Below are 20,481 nucleotides of genomic sequence, written 5' to 3' on the forward strand. Positions count from 1 at the left end.
ATAACACGATGCTTCTCAGGCACAGACACAGGCCCCAGTTCCACAGACTCCAAGCGCTTAAAGTAGAACTACATAAAAACCCACCTTTCAGCAGCAGATTCCTCACCAACCCTGCAAAGGAAAGATCTCTTCCTCACTGCTTGGATTCTGCCAGCTATTTTAAGTTATTTCTGAAAAGAGGCACAACCTCTACAGGCTTTTCCCCTGCTCTCAGGCCACAGGCACCACCATGACATAGATGTATAATAAAACAGAAGCTTCAGACGCTGTTCAGGCTGCCAGGTCAAGATAAACAGCTCACTGCACTAGCAAAAGGCTACACAGGCGTTAAGTGTGCCCACTGAGCAAGGAACAGACACGCTCCCCCAGTGAAGAGAAGAGAAAAAAAGCTGTTACCAACCAGCCCGGAAACGAGCAGCCAGTACGTGGAAACCGAAATAAGCCGGCACCCCCAGCCCAAGCCGCGCAACGGCTCAGCCCACACCCCAGGCAGGGCCAGCGAGGAACCCGCAAGGCACCTGCGGCAGCCCCCACCAGCCCCCTCCCTCCCCTGTGACACACGGCCCCAGCGCAGAGCTGCAGACGCCCGGGCCCTCCGCCTTCTCTCTGTCTCTGGCTGCCCCACAGCCCAGCTCCGCGGAGGCCCCGGCGGCACCTAGGCTGCCCCCCCCAAGAGCCCAGACCCGCCGCCGGCCGGGCGGGCCCGCCCCTTCCCTGGCCCTCCACCGGATCCGGTAGGATAGGGCTGCGCAGCCCCAGACCCCGCGCCCTCTCCTCGCTCACACGCCCGCCAGCACCGAGCCCGAGGCCCACCGCTGCCACACACACAACGCGCCGCCCAGCGCGGCGCAAGGTAGCCCAACGCCCATGCAACCGCCACCTTCCCCCCAGCCCCACGGCCCCGACCCTTATATCCTGCTCCGCCACCCCACCCCACCCCGCGCCGCTCTCCCGCCCGCCCTTCCCCACCCCGCGCCCCATAGAAGCGGAGCGGGGATTGGCTACGTCGCTCCCAGTCTGCTGTCTAGGAGGCGGTGATTGGAGGAGCGCGGCCGCCAGTGGCTGCCTCCCGCGAGTGTGTGTGTCTCTGGCAGTGTCAATGGCTCCTCCTGCCACGGAGCAGCGACGGGCTTGAGACGGGCAGGACCGCGGGGCTCCTTTAAGAGAGAGATTTTCGGGGGGGCCGGGGAGGGGGGCCGCGGCGCGAACGTCCCCTACAGCCAGCGCTCGGGAGAGCCAGCGGCCGGCGGCTCTTCTGCCTCTTGAGCGAACCGGCGAGGAGGCGGTAGCGGCGGCGGGACCCGTGCCTGGAGACACCCCCCTCCCCCTCTCCTTCCCTGGTGCCCGCTGCTGCGAGGCGGCCGCCCCGGGGCTCCCTCCTTCCCCCCCCTCCCCGACGAGGCACCGGTTGCCGGAGGATTCCCCCCCTCCCCTCCCGCCACCCACACGAGTCGGCAAATGAACTCGGTCCGAGCCGCCAACAGGAGACCCAGGCGAGTGTCCAGGCCGCGCCCGGTGCAGCAGCAGCAGGAGAGGAACAACGCCGCCGCCGCCGCCGGGGATCGGGGTAAGGCAGGCGCCGCCGCGCCGAGCGGGGGCCTGCGCGGGGTTCGCCGGCGGCGCTGGGCCGCGCCGCGCCCGGCCGGGCACCGGCAGGAAAAACCCAGGCTGCTTCACCCTTGGCTCCCGCTCAGGCCGCGCTTTGTTTGGCTTGGGCTCTGCCCCGACTCGGGGCCGCTGGGCCCTGCCGCCGAGCGGGAAGGAGGTGGGGGCTCGGCCCCTTCTCCGGCCGCGCTCCCACGCCCGACGGGGAGGGGGGAGCCGATCGCCGCCGGCCCCTCGGGACGGAGAGGGGCGAACGCCCGCTCGAACCCCCTCCCCCCCCCCGCCCGGTCCCCGGGGGCTGCGGGAAGGCGAGCCGCTTTCGTCCGGGAGAGCCGGTGCCTCCCGGCGGGGAGCGGCGGGCTGGGCCCCCGGGCCGGCGAAGGGGAGAGGTGACGCGGGAGGGAGGGGGGGTGGGGGGGGAAGGGCGGTGGGGAGCGGCGCCCGGGGGGGCTGCGGGGCAGAGCGGTGTGTGGTGGTGGGGGGGCTGTGCTGGTGCTGGGCAACTTGCGCCGACACCTTCCCTGCCGCCGTCGGCGAAATGGTGTCCGGGGGCGGCGGCCCGGGTCTCGCCGAGGCTCCGCGGCCCGCCGCGCCGCGCAATGTTTGCTGCGCAGTTCGGCGCCCGGGCTTTAGTTACAGCGCCCGGCGGGGGGGCGCGGGCCGCGGCCGATCAGCCATTTATTTACCTCAGCCACACCGCCCCCCTTCCCCACCCCCAACACCCCCCCTTCCTCCCCCCCCCGCCCGCCCCCACCGCGACACCCTGCGGCCTCGAGTCGGCCGGAACGGAACGGGGGGCTCCGGCCCCCCGCGCCTCAGCCCCTTGCCCAGCGGGTCCGCCCGCGCCGGTGGGGCCGGGGCCTAGCTTAAAAATGTTGACAATTTGGAGCTAATGGGGGAAAAGCACCATTGTCTGAGGGGCTGGGGAAGCGGCGAGGTGGGATTCCTCCCCTAATGGAGCCCGGAGCGAGGTCGCTAGTGCTGGGGTACGGGGGTGGGGGGGGTGGCGGGCCCTCACCTCTGGCACTGTCGCCCCAATGATGGCTCTTGGGGGTGCGAGTGTGCGTGTGCTCCCTGTGTGCAGGCTTGGGTTTTTTTTTGAAGGCGAGATGGGGGTGGGATTGAAGGAGACATTTTGCATGTCTTATCTGGTGGATTGGATTTTAATTTTTTATGCATTGGCTGTCACAACTCTGGCATGATAAAGGAGACTGATCTGTGGTGCAGTTTTAGATGTACAAATGCCTTTTTAAAATAAGAAAAAAACCCTTCATTGTCATCTGAATGTCTTTTGTTTGAGTATCCAGGATATCACGGCGAGAGCAAGGTATTTTAACTACGGAGGTGCATCGTGATAAATATTTTAGTGCGTTTTATGCAATCAAAACATTTTAAGCAAATGAAGTTAAGAAAATTTAATCTGAGGAAGTATTTTTAATTCTCCATTCCTCTCCCCTCCCTCCCCTTCCTTCCCCCGCCCCCCCCCTCCCCGCACACATTGGTCAGAGCAAAGAATGTTACCCAGACCAGATTGCTGTGTATATAACCAGAGGATGTGATGTCTTATGCCCAATTATGGGTCTTGTGTAAACCTTCCAAAATCTTCGGTAATTATATAATTAAAATGACTTCTCTGGTATACTGATATTAAGAGAAACAAACAAACAAAAAAAAGAACTTGCTCCTCTCAATGACGTACACTGAGATTTTCATCATTCGTGTTCCATATGCAGAATATAGAATTTTTTCAACCTCACGGTTTACTTTTTATTTTAAAGGCATCAAAATACAATTTATAAAGAGCATCCAGAAAGGTATACGTATGGATTGAAGGATTATTGAGTTTTGTATTGGACTGCCTGTCTCTGTTTATGTGTTATTAATTTGCTAAAGATACAGGCAGAAACTTTTCCTGTTAAAATATGAGGCTGCAATTTTTTGTATTGCTCTGATATCTTATGGAACTTTAAGCACACTTTTTTTTTGTTGTATTACATTGTTCATGCATGTTTACCACTCAGTAGTGATAGAATTGTAAGAATATGAAGTTCCACAGTTTTCTGAAATTACTGTTCCATATGGATCCCTGCTAGAGTTTTCCTTGCTTTTTTAAAGGTCAGTTGCTTTAAGTCTGACTTGCCAAAAATGTATGAAGAGCGTTGGGGGTCATCTGTTATTTGTGTTAGATCTACATTTGGGGTGTATTTAGTGAAGTTCCTGTTCCTGTCTTGAAACTTGCAAGGTCTGACCCACTATCTCTGGAAGGTAATGCTGTTTTTACTGATGATTTTACTGGATCACGAAGCCAGGGCTGTTACAGTAAAGGGTGAGAAATAATGCTGCTAAATTACAAGCCAAAATACTAGGGTTAGACTATACCACACAGGTCAGTGGTGACTTTTTTTCATCTTTATTCCCAGGCAATGTAGGTCATCTTTAAAAAGGCTGTACAAAAGCAGCAGTGTAAGTTATTAGGAAACAGCTGCTGTTAAACTCAGATTTAAATTTGTTTAAAAAAATTATTAGATAATGTGAGTGCAGCTGTGATTTTAAATGGAAATTATTTTTTTGTTACTATGATTTTTTTTCCTCCATATGACAGCACAGTACTTATGGGTACAAATATGGAATAGAGTTGATAACGTAGCATATAGTTAATCTTTGGAACTTCTTGTTGTTTCATGTCATTAAAGTAGATTGCTTAGTAAAATGTGTACTACGTCTTGAGCTTTATTTATTATTTAATGCTGCACAAGTAGACAGTGTTTTGCAACTGAGTAACAGCTGTTAAGTTTTTACCACTGGGTAAAAATGAAGTTATGACTTCTGTTACTAATAAATAGATCACTAGGAAAAAATACTTTTATAAAAAAAGAGAAAGAAAGGTTCCTGGTAAGGGCTTAAAAATCATGCAATGCTACAGTTTATACCATGAAGTGATTCTTATTTTAATGTTTTATATATGTAGTATGACTAGATCTACTGAATGTATAGTCATGCTGTATGTGTTATACACTGATGAACAATGATTGCGTGCCTGTATTCTGATTAATGGGGAAGCCAAAATGATTGCAGACAAAAAGATGTTCTCCCCCAAACTCCCTGTGTTGTACAGCCAAGATAAGATGTCATCAGAATATACTTCCCAACATGTTTTGCCTTATGTTCTGCTGTTCACACCTCCCTCCATCTAAATTAGCCACTCTGGCTACACTGTGCTACTTCTGTTTTACCTTCTCCCTCCTGATGTCTCCCCAGTTTCCAGTGGGGTTTCCAGTGGTTTATTCTGTGGTTTTGAAATTCTCCATGAAGGATGCAGAATAGATGTGTCCTTTAATTTTCTTTAGGACAATGGCTTACCCAAAAGGAAATCTGGGCAGGGGCTGTGTTCAGATATTCCTGGATTTGCTTACAGTGCTTTATTTTTAATTATTTTTTTCCTGGAGTGTATCGGTTTGGCTGCAGTTTTAGGAAGAAGACAAGGTTTGGGCAGTTAAAAAAAAAGAATAATCTTGTCCAGAATGCAGCTAAAACTGTCAACCTCAGAGCTATCAGGCTTTTTTCCTTCTTTCTCCTGGTTTCTGTTCTCAAAATAATAACTACATTCCTGCATATATGCTTCTTTATAACACCAGCACATTGCTGGGTATGGTATTAACGAGGTTCTGAGCTTTATGGCCAGTATTAAGCCCTTTTAGGACGGGATCCTGTGTGCTGTTAAGTACCAAATGTGTAGCACCATGGCAGCTGCGTCTGCCACAGTCTTGCGCGTTCCTTTTACGTGGTGGCGGTGTCCATGTGACAGGCAGTGAGCTGGCTCCAGAGCTGCCTGCACCAAAGGCTAACTGCTTTTTGTTGGGGTTTTTTCTTTCCCCTCCCCTGGTTGATTTTTGGCACAGGGGCTGGTACAAGGGAAGGGATGACACTGACTGCCTGTGGGTGTTGTCGGGCTGTGGCAGCTCCTGTTTAGATTGGGTTAAGATGGATCAATACATCTGGAGTTGGGGCATATTTAATACATACTGCTTCTAAATCCACATTGCAAGTTTCCTTCTTACTCCCCTGTTCCCCCCCCTCCCCAATCTATTTCCAAAGCAAACAAGACATATACACTCATGTAGTCTTGTCTGTCTGTCACTGCAACTTCTGAACTTGTTAGCTCATTTGACAAAGGGATGTGAAGTTCTTGAGTTTGTGGGAATTATTGGCTGGGCAGAGAAAAAAAAAAAAAAAACAATGAGGGAAAAATATTTGTGACTTACCCTCTCTACCCATGCCAAGAGGCAGCTGGCCTGTCGGACACAAGGTAATAGTGTTAGTCATTTGCCTGTGTAGGGGACACAAGGGCTTGAAGTCCTGGGAAAAGGAGTAGGTTAGGCTGTCTAAGTCACAAACATGTAGAAACTAAGCTCTGGTAGATTTCTTGCTCACAATGCTTGAATTTTGTAATGTTGAGATAAGTATCTTGGTAAAATTAAGGAGTCTTTATTTGGCCTTATTTCAAGTGCATGTGTGTAAGCATGTGTGTCATTGTATATACATATATATGTATGATACATGCACCAAAAGACTTGGATTGGCGTGTGCTGGGCTGTAACACTAACTGAAATAAATGACTCTTATTCTGAAGCAAATGCCCAGACTTACATCAAAATAACTAAATTTGTTTCAGTTTTTGTAGGATCATCCCTTATGGCAAGAAGTCAAGAAGTCAGGCATCAGTTGCTCCAGGTGCAAAGAAATCTAATTGAGGCTTTTCCATATTCTGTGAGAGTCCCAGGCTGGGAAAAGATATATTTACATAAGTAATCCTTATTCCTGCCATGTAATGTTTCCAAAGTCTACCTTAAAGATAAAAGTTTAAAAACTGAGTACTTCAAGTACAACTTATGTTCTGAAAGCCTGATTCTGCATCACACATACAAAGGAGTGTCTGGGTACCTGCCTTGTCCTATGTGAAGGACAAGTGCCTAAGCTTATGGTAAAGCCTGCTCTCTGATTTGGAGAGAATAAAATCTAGTGTGTATGCGCTCGATATACACAGTAACGTTACTGCCCATAGTTCTGGTATATGTTGGTCATTCTTAAGACTCTTAACATCTGTTACAGTTTCCCAGAAATACCAAATCTTTTTTTAATTTAGTTCCTGTGTTAGAAAAACTTAGAGCCTGATGGTTTAAGTGAAGAGGTAGTGAAGTCTCCTACATGGCTGTAGTTGGTATCTTTCTGCTTTGGGGAAAGGTTGTAGTCTGGTCCTCTTGTTCCTCTGGTGCTTCCCGGGAGAATCATAGTTATGGAGTAGACCAAGTGTGTCCAACATGTATCAGGCTTTTACTGCAGGTGTGCAGAGCATTAAGCTTAATAAACATTATGTGTGCTGGATATGAAGGATTTAAAGTATATGCATTGAATTGGAGCACTGTGAACGCTTTGCCAGCCCAGCAGCTGCCCGGGAACATCAGCCTGGTGGTTTGTTTTACACTGGGAGTTTCCTTACCAGCATGGTAGACCTGGTGCACCCAGCAAGCACTGGATGTGCAGTGGCTGTACAGAGTGATGGCTGCGCACGTGCGCGCGGGTTTATGCAGCGCATCAGGCACCCTGGAGCTGCACATGCACAGGGGTACCATTGGGGAGGCCAAGCGGCAGCTGGAGAGAGCTGCCACTGCAGCCCACCCTCTGGCCTGGGTCGCTTCTGTAAGGGGAGTGAGTGTGCCCCAGGTGTATTATAATATGGGACACCTGTGGCAGAGCTTAAATTTCCTCTTGCAGCCTGGGGCTGAGAGTTGTTTGGCCTGAGGAGAGGGTTGTGTGTTTCTCTAAGGTTTCCGAAGTGTGCTGATTAACTATATTTAGCCTTATATGTTATAGCAGTTGGTGTAGGAAAAGTAAATCAGACTGTGCAATGGGTGCACAGTAAAGACAAGAAAACATGGCTGAACTACAAGGAATTGAGAAAATGAAAGGTTTGTTCAGCTGACTTTGTCATTACCTAATCCTCTTGTGTTTTCTGGTTGTTAAGTACTTCTGTTTGTTTCTTGCTTATGTGGTGATTCTCTGTTCAGCACTTGAACAGGAGGGGAAGCATGCTTAGTGATTTTTATTATTGTTTGTGGTACTGAACTGTAGTATCTGGCTATAGCCTAGGATTTTAGTATGAGTCTTTCAGTTCTTGGTAAACCGAGTGGGGCTGAAGAGTGGGGGGTAGAAAGCAAGCTAAAACATACAGTGAGTTTACAGAACATCTATCAAAATTCTGCTTTTATAATATATTGCCCTTAAAAAAAAGACTTCTAATTCTTGTAAAAGAGGAGAGCAAGATCTAGATTCTAAAGTAAATATGGCATTCTAGAGGTCTCTCCTATCATTTAAATTTTACTTCCTATTAGAAAGTTTAGTGAACTTTTCTTGAGGTGATTAAGATCTCTGAATCTGGAATACTTCTTACAAGATAAACTGCATAGTGGTTATTGTGGTTCTTCTCAATAACTAAGTTTTGGTGGTTATGCCACTGCCTGTGTTTAAAATGCTTTTCACCCATAGGTAGAAGCTGGGAGGATGCAGCAACGAACACTTGTAAAATGCAGTTCTAGCAGGCTTTTAGGGGCTATTTTTATGTTCTCTTCTGAGATACTTGAGTTGTATTTTGACAGAGTAAGTCATTTTAGAGCCTGGATGCTAGACAAAGGGGTCATCCCATTATTTCTGCCTTGTGTTGGCACTTGTAATTCCCAGAACTAGCTCACCACAGAAACTAACCCTCCAAAACACCCTCAGCAGCTTTCTGTGGGTTTAGCTCTTTGAACTAACTGCCTGTGGAGTTCAGTGAGTGTGTAAGAGAAGTGGTCATCAGGTATGCAGTTGGGAGTGGGAGGAAGGAAGCCGGCCAGCCCCTCTTCCTCACAGCTAACTGTCAGATTGGTTTATCTGTCGTGTGAGACTGAAGCCTTGTGCCATGACTGGCCCTGTCCATTTGAAAGGAGCTGTGGAAATGCTGCTGTGGCTCTGTTCTATGGTATATTCTATGATACATACAATGAAACCTACTGTTTGTTGTAACAGAAACCTGTAGTTTCCCTTCCATTGCCAGGTTTGTCAGGTCCCTCCTGATGTCTTAAACGTGAGAGTTCAGTTGCTGCTTTGTTCTAGGAGCTCAAATGGCTGCATAGTTGTTTTTTGTCTAAAATGTTGCTGAGGCTTCTAGGCTTGTTTCTGATCAGTGGCTGTATTTTCTTCAGTCTGCTTAGTTTATTCAGCATAAGTATATAGCAATATAATTCCAATACATACCGGATATTACTGGTATTACAATATCGAAATAATCCTAGTGTTTATCTTCTTGTGCAACTGGTTCAGCGTGCCAGAATCCTGATTCAGCTATAGAAGTCTGCCATGTGAGTGCCAGTTCAGTGCTGATGGAGTATATAAAGCTTTTTTCCTCAGTTTTTGTCCTGCTTGAGTTTGTTGAGCTTGGTAGGTGTTTGGGTTAGGGTTGCTTGCTTGATGGGTTTTGCAGTTATTAGTGAAAACTGTTTTAAAAATGAACTAACCATCTTATCAGATGTTGCTCTTGGACTGGGAAAATACTGGGACTGAACTGTAAGAGTATGTGTGGGTTATTCTAGCTGTGGGGGAGGACAGTCCTCCTTACGTTCCAGAGAACTCTTCAGTTCCTACTTCCTGAACACAGCATGGAGAAACAAGCACTTCAGGGAATGAGGTTGGGAAGCAAAAGTTTGGGTTTTGTCCTACTGTGAATTGCTATTACAAAACGAAGCTAACAACTGTACTTGGAATTACTACACTTAAATAACCACTGTACAGATCAGCAGAAGAGCTGAATTTGCAGTCTCATGGTCATCATGCTGTGTGCATGCTTTTGTACCAAAGGACTGGTTAGCATGAATAGGTCATGTTACAGTAACTATTTCCTTTTGGTAATCCTAGTTTGTAGTGTTTGGAAACAGCCTTGTTTGCCTTAAGGGGTCCAATTTGTGGGTTCTTTTCAGCTGCTTGCTTTCAGTTTATACATCTAGAAGCAGAGGTTCGAGGGTTTAGCCTCTTGCTTTCTGAATAGGGGTGAGTTGTAGCTCTACAGCCAGTCTTAATTTCAAGCTATCTTTGTATTTGGACAGGTTATTGTAGGATGACAGGTTACCATATGTCAGCTGATCTGTGGTATCTGATTCACAGTAATTGTTTATGTGTATGCTCTTAGCCTGTGGCAAATGGAAGGTAATTTGAGTTAGCTTGACCCTCTTTCATTACACTCTTTCAAGGCACTTCCTTCTCCATGGGGATTGTTAGACCTGCTGGAGTACCTTGGCTAAAACAATAAGGCAGTTTCTGTCCCCCAGCTAGTTTGGGTGTCTCTGTACAACAGTGAGATAAGGACATTGCCACTGGTTCCTGTATTGCTTTTGCTTTGAGACCATACCTTGCTGAAGGAGTGAATGCTACCCTGAAAGCCAGGCAGATATTATAGTTGTTTGGCAAACCTGCTGAAAGCTTTATTAGTGCATTTTAAAACCCCACAATGAAGTCACTTATTTCATAGTATCTCGGTGTGCTTTCTTCTTGAAGAAGTAGGTTTTACTTAAATCTCTCAGAAGATGCCTGGTAATTGAAACAATTCTACCACTGCAGTAATGCCTTTGGATGTTTTGATTCAAAGCCCACTGAAATACTGTCTAGCTGAAAGATTCCAATTGACTGCAGTTGGCATAGGAATTTGATCAGAAATGACATGAAAGGTAAAACAATTGATTTTCTTTTTAGTGCTTAGTTTTTACTTGAAATTTGATTTTTACACCAGTAAATACATAACTATCCAGCCTGGTTCATCAATAATTATTAAAAATCTAAAATACAACTTCAGCATGTACAGAAAAATACTCTTCAGTTGCCAGATATTGCCACCCTGTCTTGCTGCATTAGTATTCTCAGGCTCCCAAAGAGAAGCTCAGAACTCTCTCTTGAATCTACCTCACTTCCCCTACTCCCACACATGGGTCTGGGAAGTTAAAATACTGTGCTACTGATCTATGTATATATATGACAAATAAATACAGCTTTCCCCCATTTTTCATTCTTATTTGGCCAATGAGAGTTTTCTAGAAGGTACTAGGTAAAATTTACAGTTCCCAAGTTGCTTGTACTTGGGGAAAGTGGAAAAGAAAGACCTTTTTTTTGTTTACTTGGAACTCAGCCTTCTTAAGACACAGGCTTTGGTCCAGACTTGCTGTAGTTCTCAGAGGAAATAGTTGTGAAAGTTTGTCAACATATCTTCAGAGAAAACTTCATGCTGCAGAAGCATAGGAGAACTTCTGGTTTTAAGCATTTTTTTTCTAAGAGCTGAAGACAAAATGGATGCTTTTTGGCTAAATAACCCTTTCTGGAACTATTGGGAAAGCAACAGACCAGAAAGATGACCCAAATGTGGTTGGGTCATCAGTTTAAATTGTGTGTAGTAGCTGTTCAAATTAATGATTGCTGTTTCCTTAAGTTGTTACTGTCTTGAAGGAGGAAGATGTGACACTTCACCTTTCTCTGAAAATGGTAAGATCTCTAACTATCTTTTTTTGGCATCACCTTCAACAGTCATTGGAGATGAGTTACTCAAAATAAACTGAGTTTACTCTGGAATTTCTTTTGCTCTGTTTTGACCTGTATTGACTGTGATTGCCCAAGTTAAAAGCATGGATAGGGACAGGAGATGGCTGAGCTCTGTCCTTTATGACCTTGGAAAGTGCAAGACTGAAGGTTGTCCTGATTTCAGCTGGGCTAGAGTTAACTGTCTTCCTTGCAGCTGGCATAGTGCTCTGTCTGGGATTTAAGATGAGAATCATGTTGGTAACACACTGATGTTTTAGCTGTTGCCAGGCAGTCAGGAGACTTCTCAGCTTGTCACACTGCCCTGCCAATGAGAAGGTGGAGGTGCCCAAGCAGCCTGCAGTGGGCACAGCCAGGACAGCTGATCCAGACTGCCAAAGGGATATTCCATACCATATGATGTCATGTTCACATTAGCTAGGAGGTGGTGTGGCTTTGGAACCATTTGAGCATTGATTTCTGGGTGGTGACCAGTTGTATCGTGCATCACTTAGGTTTTTTATATTATATTTCTTCTGGTCTATTGAATTGTCTTGTCAACTGTCTGTCAACCTACAAGTTTTGGCTTTGTCTCTTTGATTCTTGCCCCCATCCCACTGCAGGGGGAGGGAGTGAGTGGCTGTGTGGTTGTTTTAGCTGCCTGCCAGGTTAAACCACAACAGAGGTCTGGGGTGCTTGCAGTGTAGGAAAATGAGTAACGGGTTTTTCATCACAGAAGAACCATTTTATTCAGATCCATTTGGAGCTTCCTCTCTGGCTCCATTTTTAACTCTCTGCAAAGCTATATAGTAACTGAGCCTCTGAGGCATACCCTTCAGATGGTTGTTGAGAGAACCTCCTTCAATGCAAGTTGTGCAGTTGTTTGACTAGCTGAACATCAGTGGGGAGGCAGGACATAAGTGCTTTGGGCTACTGTTGCTGTCTGGATGATTAGAAAGAGAATGGGTGTGACAGTGATAATGGATTATACCAAAGGCCACCTGAAGTCATTCAGATAATGAGTTCAGACCCTTTGATATCTTGCCAGATTTCTTACCAGTGCTAGTTGATCAGCAGTTTGTGATCAATGATCTGCTGATAGCTTGACAGTATCAGTATGGATGGTCAAATTGTACCTTAGTTTAAAAGGCTCAGGTAACTGAAAAAGGTGTAGAGTAAGTACAGTGGGTGTCTGATGAGACTCTTCTAAAGATAGTCATCATAGTACTTGTTGATGTGATACTGTATTTCCAATTCTCTCTAAATACTGTTTGAACATAGGAGTTTGTTCATGTTAGAAGTGTTAACAGGAAGTAATATTTTGACAGCTCTGTGCCATCTAAACCTTTGTTTTTTTAAATGCCAGAGAAGAAGAGGAGGTGAAAATACTCAGATTTTCAGTTATTTTTGTTTATAACCTTAATATGAATTTTAAAGGGAAATACATTGGTGATGCTAATGTTGAAATAAACACTTCATCTTTTAGGGGCTTCTTGCTTTAGTATAGCTACTAGCTGTAGTTTCTGTAACTGGGCTGAAAATGAAAAGTGAATATAAAGGAACTAACTTCCTTGTAAAAATGTAGACAAAGTGGGGAAAAAGAAGAATGGATAAATTAATATTGACATGTGGTAGTCCACTTTAAGATCAGTTTTCACATTCACTTAATGAATGATTCAGCCTATGTTTTTTGTGGATAACTTTTCCAAGTAACTGAAGATTTGAGCTTGCACTGTGCTGTGGGTTGCTCTTACGTTAATTAATACAGTAGAAGTTAAAAAGGGGTAGTGTATGGAAAAAAAAATAGGATTTTTTTAAGCTCTCTATTTGAACGGTCTACCAAGCAATACCTGCCATCCACTGATGCTGGAAGAGTGAATTCATTAGCACTTTCTTGGGTAAATCTCAACAGCTTGACTGCATTTGTTTCATTTATTTCATCTTAATGACCAAGATTAGAGTGCTATGAGCTGCCAATATGATTTTCTTTGAATGTAAGGTTTAGAGGTGATCTACAGTTCTGTGAAATCAAGCACCATAGCTGAAACACCAAGTACGTGCTAAAATCCTTGTGAACTGGGCACAGTGATTTTCCAGATTAAACATACTTTGGGTACCACCCCAATGTTTCTTTTGTAGTGGCAAGGTTGGACCTCCAGCATTCCTCTGGACTACCACTACGAGCAACCAGATAGATAGTCTGGTGAAATAGTCCAGTAATGGCTGTGGAAGGCAGAAATTTTCAACTTTGTCATCTGAGTAGTGGAAATAATGATCACTTTCATAACGAAAACGTTAATGAGCAAGTTTTAAATAGTAAGGAAAAGTGGTCTGGTTTAGTATCTTTGTCATATTTTGATGCAGATGTAGTCACTAAAATTCTGTGTACATGCTGTGTGTTAAACCTTAATGCTTGTGTATAGGGGCCTGTTTGCAGAAATACTGTCTGCATTGTGGTGGTTGAGGGAACTGCTTGAGCATGGTTAAGTTTTCTTCTGTAATATTTCAGAGATCCGTATTTTGTCTCTTTCCCCCAAATTCTTTAGCACTGTGGAGGTGGTTGAATATATCACAGGAGAAGAATTTCAATTTTAATTCCTCTAGTTTGTGAAATCAGAATATGCTTTGAGGAAGGGGCGAAGAGGGATGGATCAGAATAGCAGGATTTGAGATTTGGGATCAACAGATCCTGCTTATGTTTGATTTTTGTAGATCAGTTTGGGGGGGTGTGGCGGTGGTGGCAGGAATCAACCTGCTCCTCCTTTTATTAATACAGGTAAGTGCTATGTTTCCTCTCAGACCTTCCTCCTGTCAGATATTTTTCACATACGTGGAAACAAAATTCTTAAGTATCCTGTTTTCTAAACCTAGCTGGCAAAGTCTCCCCAGCCTGATAAAAATTCTTTTAATGAGGGTCTCTGTGAGAGACTTGATGATCTTAGGGGTTTAAATTAAATAAATTATTTTTACAGTTTTTTTTCTTCTAAGAATAGGCTAGCTATGTATGTGAGCATATTAAGTAGCTGGCTTTTTTCCTTAAAATGTACAAAAATCCTTATTTTGGTATGTTGTAGGAGTTTACTTGGGGAACAACTAATCAGTGCACTTAACTTTAATCTGTCTCCTCTGCCTGAAGGTCTTGCATTGGGGTTGCAGTAAATGTGGGGAAATGTTTCTCATACAGCAGTTTCTTACTACTGTGCCAGTAATGGCCTGTGGTAATTCCAGGTACTAGTCAAGAATCCCCTTTGTTTTACTAATTTGGATATTTGTCTTGTATTAGACTTTCAGTTGTGTCCATAGCTGCCCTTGTTGTTGTGCACCTGGGATGTAGTAAAGCACCATTGTTCTGACTTAAACTGTGGGAAATGAAAGTGTAATGAGATGACATCTCTTGCCCAAAGTCACCAGAGCAATCTGTAGGCTGGGTTTCACCATTAGTTTAAGCAGTGTTCTTGCAGATGTCCACTGAAAGGGATTTTCTTGGTGATTAAACCAATTTCAGAGTGTAGTACTGACAGAAAGGAGAGTACAGACCTTTTTCTACCAGCCCCATTCCTCAGTGGCCAGTGATTGTACAGGTGCACTCCCATCGTGGAACCACAAGTGTAGCAAATCATGGAATTCAACACGATGCTCTTGGGTTCCCATGGTTGGTATTCCAGTTTTGAACTATGTGGTCTCAGTACAATACCTGTCTTCTTTCTGGTCTTACTTTAGTGCTCAGCTTGTCCCAGGGTAAAAACTGGATGGTTGAAGTGGGAGTTGTTTCTCTCTATTGTCATTTGTCCTGTGATCCCAGCTGATGCCTATTCAAGGCAGGGACCACTGAATGGCTGAAAATATGGTTGCTGTGATGCTTTAATCTTTCAGGACAGCATGTTAAGGTAAATGGGAATTGCAGTTGGCTGGCTTAATTGTGCTAGGCTGAAAACTGGAGCTGCTCTTGAATTGCCACGTGAGCTGTATGGCCATCTGTTATTGGGGCAACAACTTGTATTCTAAGGGGCAGCTGGCAGGGTTGAGGGTTGCTTCAGCTGGCAGATTTTTTTTTTTTAATTTGCCAGTGCATGTCTGTCAGAACCTTTATTTGTGGGTAAGGAAGAGAGTAGAGGTTGCCTTAATTGTTTGTGCAATTAACTTAAAAATCCCAGGAGGAACAGAGGGCATCTCTGTGAGAATAAATTATATCCATATAGCTTGTATTTTAGGTCTTCATGGACAATTTCTTGTGGTTTTGAGATTCAACAGTGAGGTTACAGTTGTGAAGCCATAGGTGTGTGTGGCTGCATGTGCACTGAACTGTACCTATGGCACAAGAAAATTACATATCCTTAGTAAAATGCAGTGTTATGTTGTGAAAGCACAAATACTGAAGGAAATAGGTTGAGAGGCAATCTACAGATAGGATCATGTGCGAGATTCAAACGCTAAAATTTTGTATTAGTCCTTAAGAAACTATCTTACAAACTCCCAAGTAAGTATGTGGGAGCTCTTAATGGTATTGATCATGTGGACATATTTCTGTAATCAGAGAGAAGGAAAAAAAAAACATTAATAACATTTTACATGAGGAAGGCTATGGGTTTCTGAAAGGTAATTGTTGGGTAAATAAGTAGTTGGAGAAAACACTGCAGTTGGCAGCCAAACAATATGTGGCTTTTAGTTTGAAATGCTTTGAATATTTTCATTGGAATCACACAGAATCACAAAACATTAGGAGTTGGAAGGGACCTCGAAAGATCTAGTCCAACCCCCTGCCAAAGCAGGATCACCTAGGCTAAATCCTAAAGGAATGCATCCAGGCAGGTCTTGAATGTCTCCAGAGGAGACTCCACAACCTCTCTGGGCAGCCTGTCCAGGGCTCTGTCACCCTCACTGTGAAAAAGTTCCTCCTCATATTCACATGGAACTTCCTATGCTCCAGCTTGCACCTGTTGCCCCTTGTCCTGTTGCTGGCCATCACTGAGAAAAGCCTGGCTCTGTCCTCCTGACTCTCACCCTTTACATGTTTATAAATGTAAAGGGCAGTACTGTTCCCTCCTTTTGGCTGGTTGGCTTTTTTGGTTTTGCTTTTTCAAGACAAGCAATGAATTGATAGCTTCCTAGGTTCAGGAAGTCTCAGGGAGCCCAGGATAGCATTTTACATTGGCTCTTGCATAATTCTTAACTGCTAGTAATTGCTCATCCCATACAGTCAGCTGATATGCTGGAGGTAGAAGGTAGGAAACCATGTAACTTCAGTAATTCTTAGTCCTTAGCTGTAACCTGGACTGCTGCAGGTGATACTCTGCCCAATTTAAGCCAGCTTCTGAATGCTTTAAAAGGACTTTTAGAATAAGAAGGTAGATGCATATGTTCCCTTTGTCAATTTTTCCCCACTCTTCTAGCATGCCGTAGTAGAGCAGAGACCACTAAACAGAGTATGTGCAACATGCATTTATTGACTTTGTGCTGATAAGAGATACTGCTTTGGTGTCAGAATCTGTCTCAGTGTTGATTCTGCCTTTCCAGTGTTTAGAAATAATTGGTAGGGCCTCCAAGACTGCTAAGGTCTTATGAACATGCAGTAGGACATGTCTGAAGTGCCTACTCATTGCTACATGTAGCTCACAAAACAGTCTGGAGTTAAAATTTTCTGTCAAGCTGTCCAACTAAACTATGTCACTTGCTAGGTGAAAGCAAATTTTTGATGGGGAAACTTTTTCCCTTTCAGATATGGTGGAAGCATCTGTCTTCAATTGCTTCAGATTTCCAGGAAATTATATCTAGTTACCTGTACTTTTCAATTGGAAAAAACCACTTGATTAAAAAAAATATGATGGGTTTGAATAAATAACTTACGATTTTAAGTACCGGAAAGGATGCTGACAAACTAATGTACTCACACTGGCAAAATGGAGTTTAGTGGGAAAATTCCTTCCAGTGTAATTATTTTTGATAAAGGATTTGCCTGATACTATGTTTGTTTTGAGACATTCAAATCCATGACTTGGTTGCCTTGATTTTGATCTTTACTTTGGTACCATCCTTCCTAATATATACATTAGATCCAGCTTTATTTTGGCAACTGTGATGTCTTGTCAGAGGCTGTCCCATTGTGGGGGTAAGAGAATGTGGAGTCCTGGTATTATATTTTTTATGGTTTTTTAACTTGTGTTTTAATACATCTTGGTTTGCTGTCTCCAGTCACCTGTGATGAGTGGAGAGAAGGTGATGATGTGACTTTCTTTCTCTTCTATTTATTTCTAGTCATCTTTTTGTTGGAATCCAAGACTTCTGCATTTACAGTGAGCAGCTAGTTCACAGTGAGGTTTGGCATTGTAAAACTTCCTTGTGACCTGCTCCTCACGCAAGTTGTCTGCAGCTCTGTATCTGTCCACTAAGGGCACTAAACCAGATCTTTTTTTGGCACATGCCATTGGCAGTTTTGTTGCTGTGTTGATTCTAGAAACTTTCCTTTCTATGATATTTTTTCTTCCATTCCCAACACTGTCATAGCTGAAAGTTTGCAGATACTCGGTCACAATCCATTGCCTCTCATTAAAGGAAAGTTTCTCTCTCTTCCCATTTGTTTCCGAAAGAACAGGAAAGATACTTTAAAAAGTCTTCTTTCTTTTGCCTGTAAGTCTAGGCTTAAGTAGCCAAACTGGACTTTGGCTTTGAAATGCATGTGACTTTATTTTACTTCTTAACTTGGAGGGCACTAGCACTTGAGTGAAAGTGTGACTCTCAAATTCTCAAAACCTCACAGCTCTTTTCTTTGTTTTCAGGAATGCTGAACGTTTTCTGACTAGTAGATGGCACCGTGTATAGTGTAAATGGTTCTCACCCATGGAACAGGGAAGGGTTTGCTGCAATGAAAGAAGGCTTTAGTCTTTAACTGCTGTTCTTAAAGTCTTGTTAGCATAATCCTGTGTTGTGTATGCTTAATTATATGTATTCAGCAGTTTACTGCCTGGCAGTAAATCTAGTCTGAGCTCTAAATATGACTTTTACTCTCCTAGTCTAGGTTGTTATAAATGTTTAATGTTTAATTTTTTTCATTCTGGTAACTGCATGTGATTAGTGCACTTGATCCACCAAATGATGCTATATGTTATTGCTCTATGCTTTACTTAGTGCCAGATTAGAGCACCAATATATGTGAATTGCTTCTCTATATGTTTAATTAAAAGTAACAGGTATATACTGCTTTAAGGAGCTGTCAGCCTCTTTCCTGTATGCAAGGCCTATAGTTACTTGTGGCCTGTTTCTCATACATGGTGCCTATGTATGTACTCCTTTGTTGAGTAGGATGGGCTGCTATAGTGCCCACATGTCAAGATATTAGTGTGACGTATAGTTGTTACCTAGCACCAGCAGAGCTCTTCCTTTTGGGGGTGGGAGGGTTGATGTTGAGAAGGTATGAATAGCAGTTTCTTCAGCTGAAAACACAGGAGACGTTACAAGAAAATGGGAGTTCATAAGTTAGTATTGAGTAACACATTTTCTGTCCCCCATTCAGAAGAATTGAACAAAAAAAGAATTGATTTTGGTTTTATTTCTTCCTTATGGAACTTTATTTTTAATTGCAGTAGGAGTTGTACATTACTATTGCAGTGTAGTTTTATTCTTTATTATTATAACCTAAACTCTGAATGGTTACTGCTTGGGTTTTTTCTTTTCCATTCCCAACTTGTTATGTTTGATGTTAGTTTTGCACAAGAATTTAGGCCCTGCTTGCTTCTCAGCAGGATGGGAAATGTCACAGCACCTGTACTGATGATAGATTCATCCCTTTGCTGATGGGTTGCTTACTTGCTTGGTGTCCCTCCTGTTTCATATTCCAACCCATGCTATTGTATTTGGTTTTGTAGTCTTTATTGTTACAGCTGTCTTATTTTCCTGTGCCATATGTGCATACTTGGGTAATAAAAAATAGGTGGATGAGGATATCTGGGAACTCAAAACTTTGAATATTCCATGCAAGTGAGGCAGATGATTTTTCTACTGAAAAAGAATTTCAGGTATCTATTCCCAGCTGTGTCTACAGAGATGAGTTGGCAGCTGCAAGGAGGGAGAGGTTTTTAGTTTTGCAGTTAAGGATGATAGCAGTAGAGGAGAATATAGTGCAGGTAAGTGTCCTGACAAAGTAAGTGTATTGGTCTTGCAGTCTTTTTTAGTCCTTAAAACTGAATGACCAAAATACAAGAACCTCAACCTCACTTGCAGAAGTCTGCTTTGTGGTCAAAAAGTGGAGGTAACTCAGTGGTTGGATGCCATCCTTGTAGGGGACAGAGACAAATGCAGTCTTGATGAAAAGGCAGAGAAGATCTTAGTGTTTTATATTGCTGTTACTGATGTATGGGTGAAGGATAAAGGTATCAAGCTTCGTTGAGAAGTAATTGAAGATAGAGAATCCAAGAAATAGATGCATGTATTCAGGAGTCTTAGTTGTCTAAATAACTATAAAATCAAGTCATGTCTAAAGAGGTTGCATGTACTGAAAAATTGTACTGTGAAGCCTTCATCCTCTTATTTGTGCTTTACGCCTTAAACATTTGAAATGCTTGGCAACCAGCCACTGCCACTGTGGTGGTCACTTTGTGATGAGTAAGTTTGGAATCCTCCTACGCTGGCTTCCATGACTCCTTCTGCAAGTGGAAACGTGCAGTACAAAACACTGAAACCTCAAATGTTAGAAAAGACTTGTGTTACCTAAACTTGTCGGTGGTAATAAATTTTGACCAGTAAGTTGTTAAAAAAAATTAACAGATTTCTAGAACACAGGACAGGTGGTTCCTCACAGCTTTCTGTTGGGTTATGTGAGGACAAAGTAAGCAAAAAATGAAAAAAGAGAGGTGAGATGTTGGTGGAATTTTTTCTTTAACTAAAAAATGAATAGCCTGCTGGAAAGGGCTTTATTTCCAGAACTCAATCTGACAGTTGTTTAGAATACATCTTCAGACAATTTTTGTGGTGATGTTGAGCGGGAATATAACAAAAATGGCTGAGGTTCCATGTGTTCCACCAAAGTGTGGGGGAAACATGGCAAAGCTCAGTGCACTTGTAAAATAGCCTATTTGAAAACTTAAAATATCCTGGGTTTGCTAGTGGAAAACCAAACAATGAACAGAGATGTAAGGAGGCTTTTCTGGATGGAGTATAATTAATAGTTGACAAGTATTCTATATTGTAGTTCAGTAGAGGAAAACATCACTGTGTTCGTGACCCATGTGGTGTACTTCTAAGTTGAATGCACAAAATACATCTTACTTGCTAAAAATACTTTGAATGCTTGTG

General features: G+C 43.7%; 1 protein-coding gene across 1 annotated transcript in view; it reads left to right on the top strand.

The window, feature by feature from the left end:
• The first annotated feature begins 1,518 nt into the window (after positions 1-1,518).
• Positions 1,519-20,481, top strand: part of FBXO11 (F-box protein 11) — a 75,942-nt gene continuing 56,979 nt past the window's right edge. Inside the window, exon 1 of the mRNA XM_084261877.1 lies at positions 1,519-1,567. The gene's annotated coding sequence lies outside the window, so the exon portion shown is untranslated. The remainder of the gene's footprint in view (positions 1,568-20,481) is intronic.

Source organism: Gallinula chloropus, assembly GCF_964237585.1.
Source record: "Gallinula chloropus genome assembly, chromosome: 3".
Taxonomy (NCBI): domain Eukaryota; kingdom Metazoa; phylum Chordata; class Aves; order Gruiformes; family Rallidae; genus Gallinula; species Gallinula chloropus.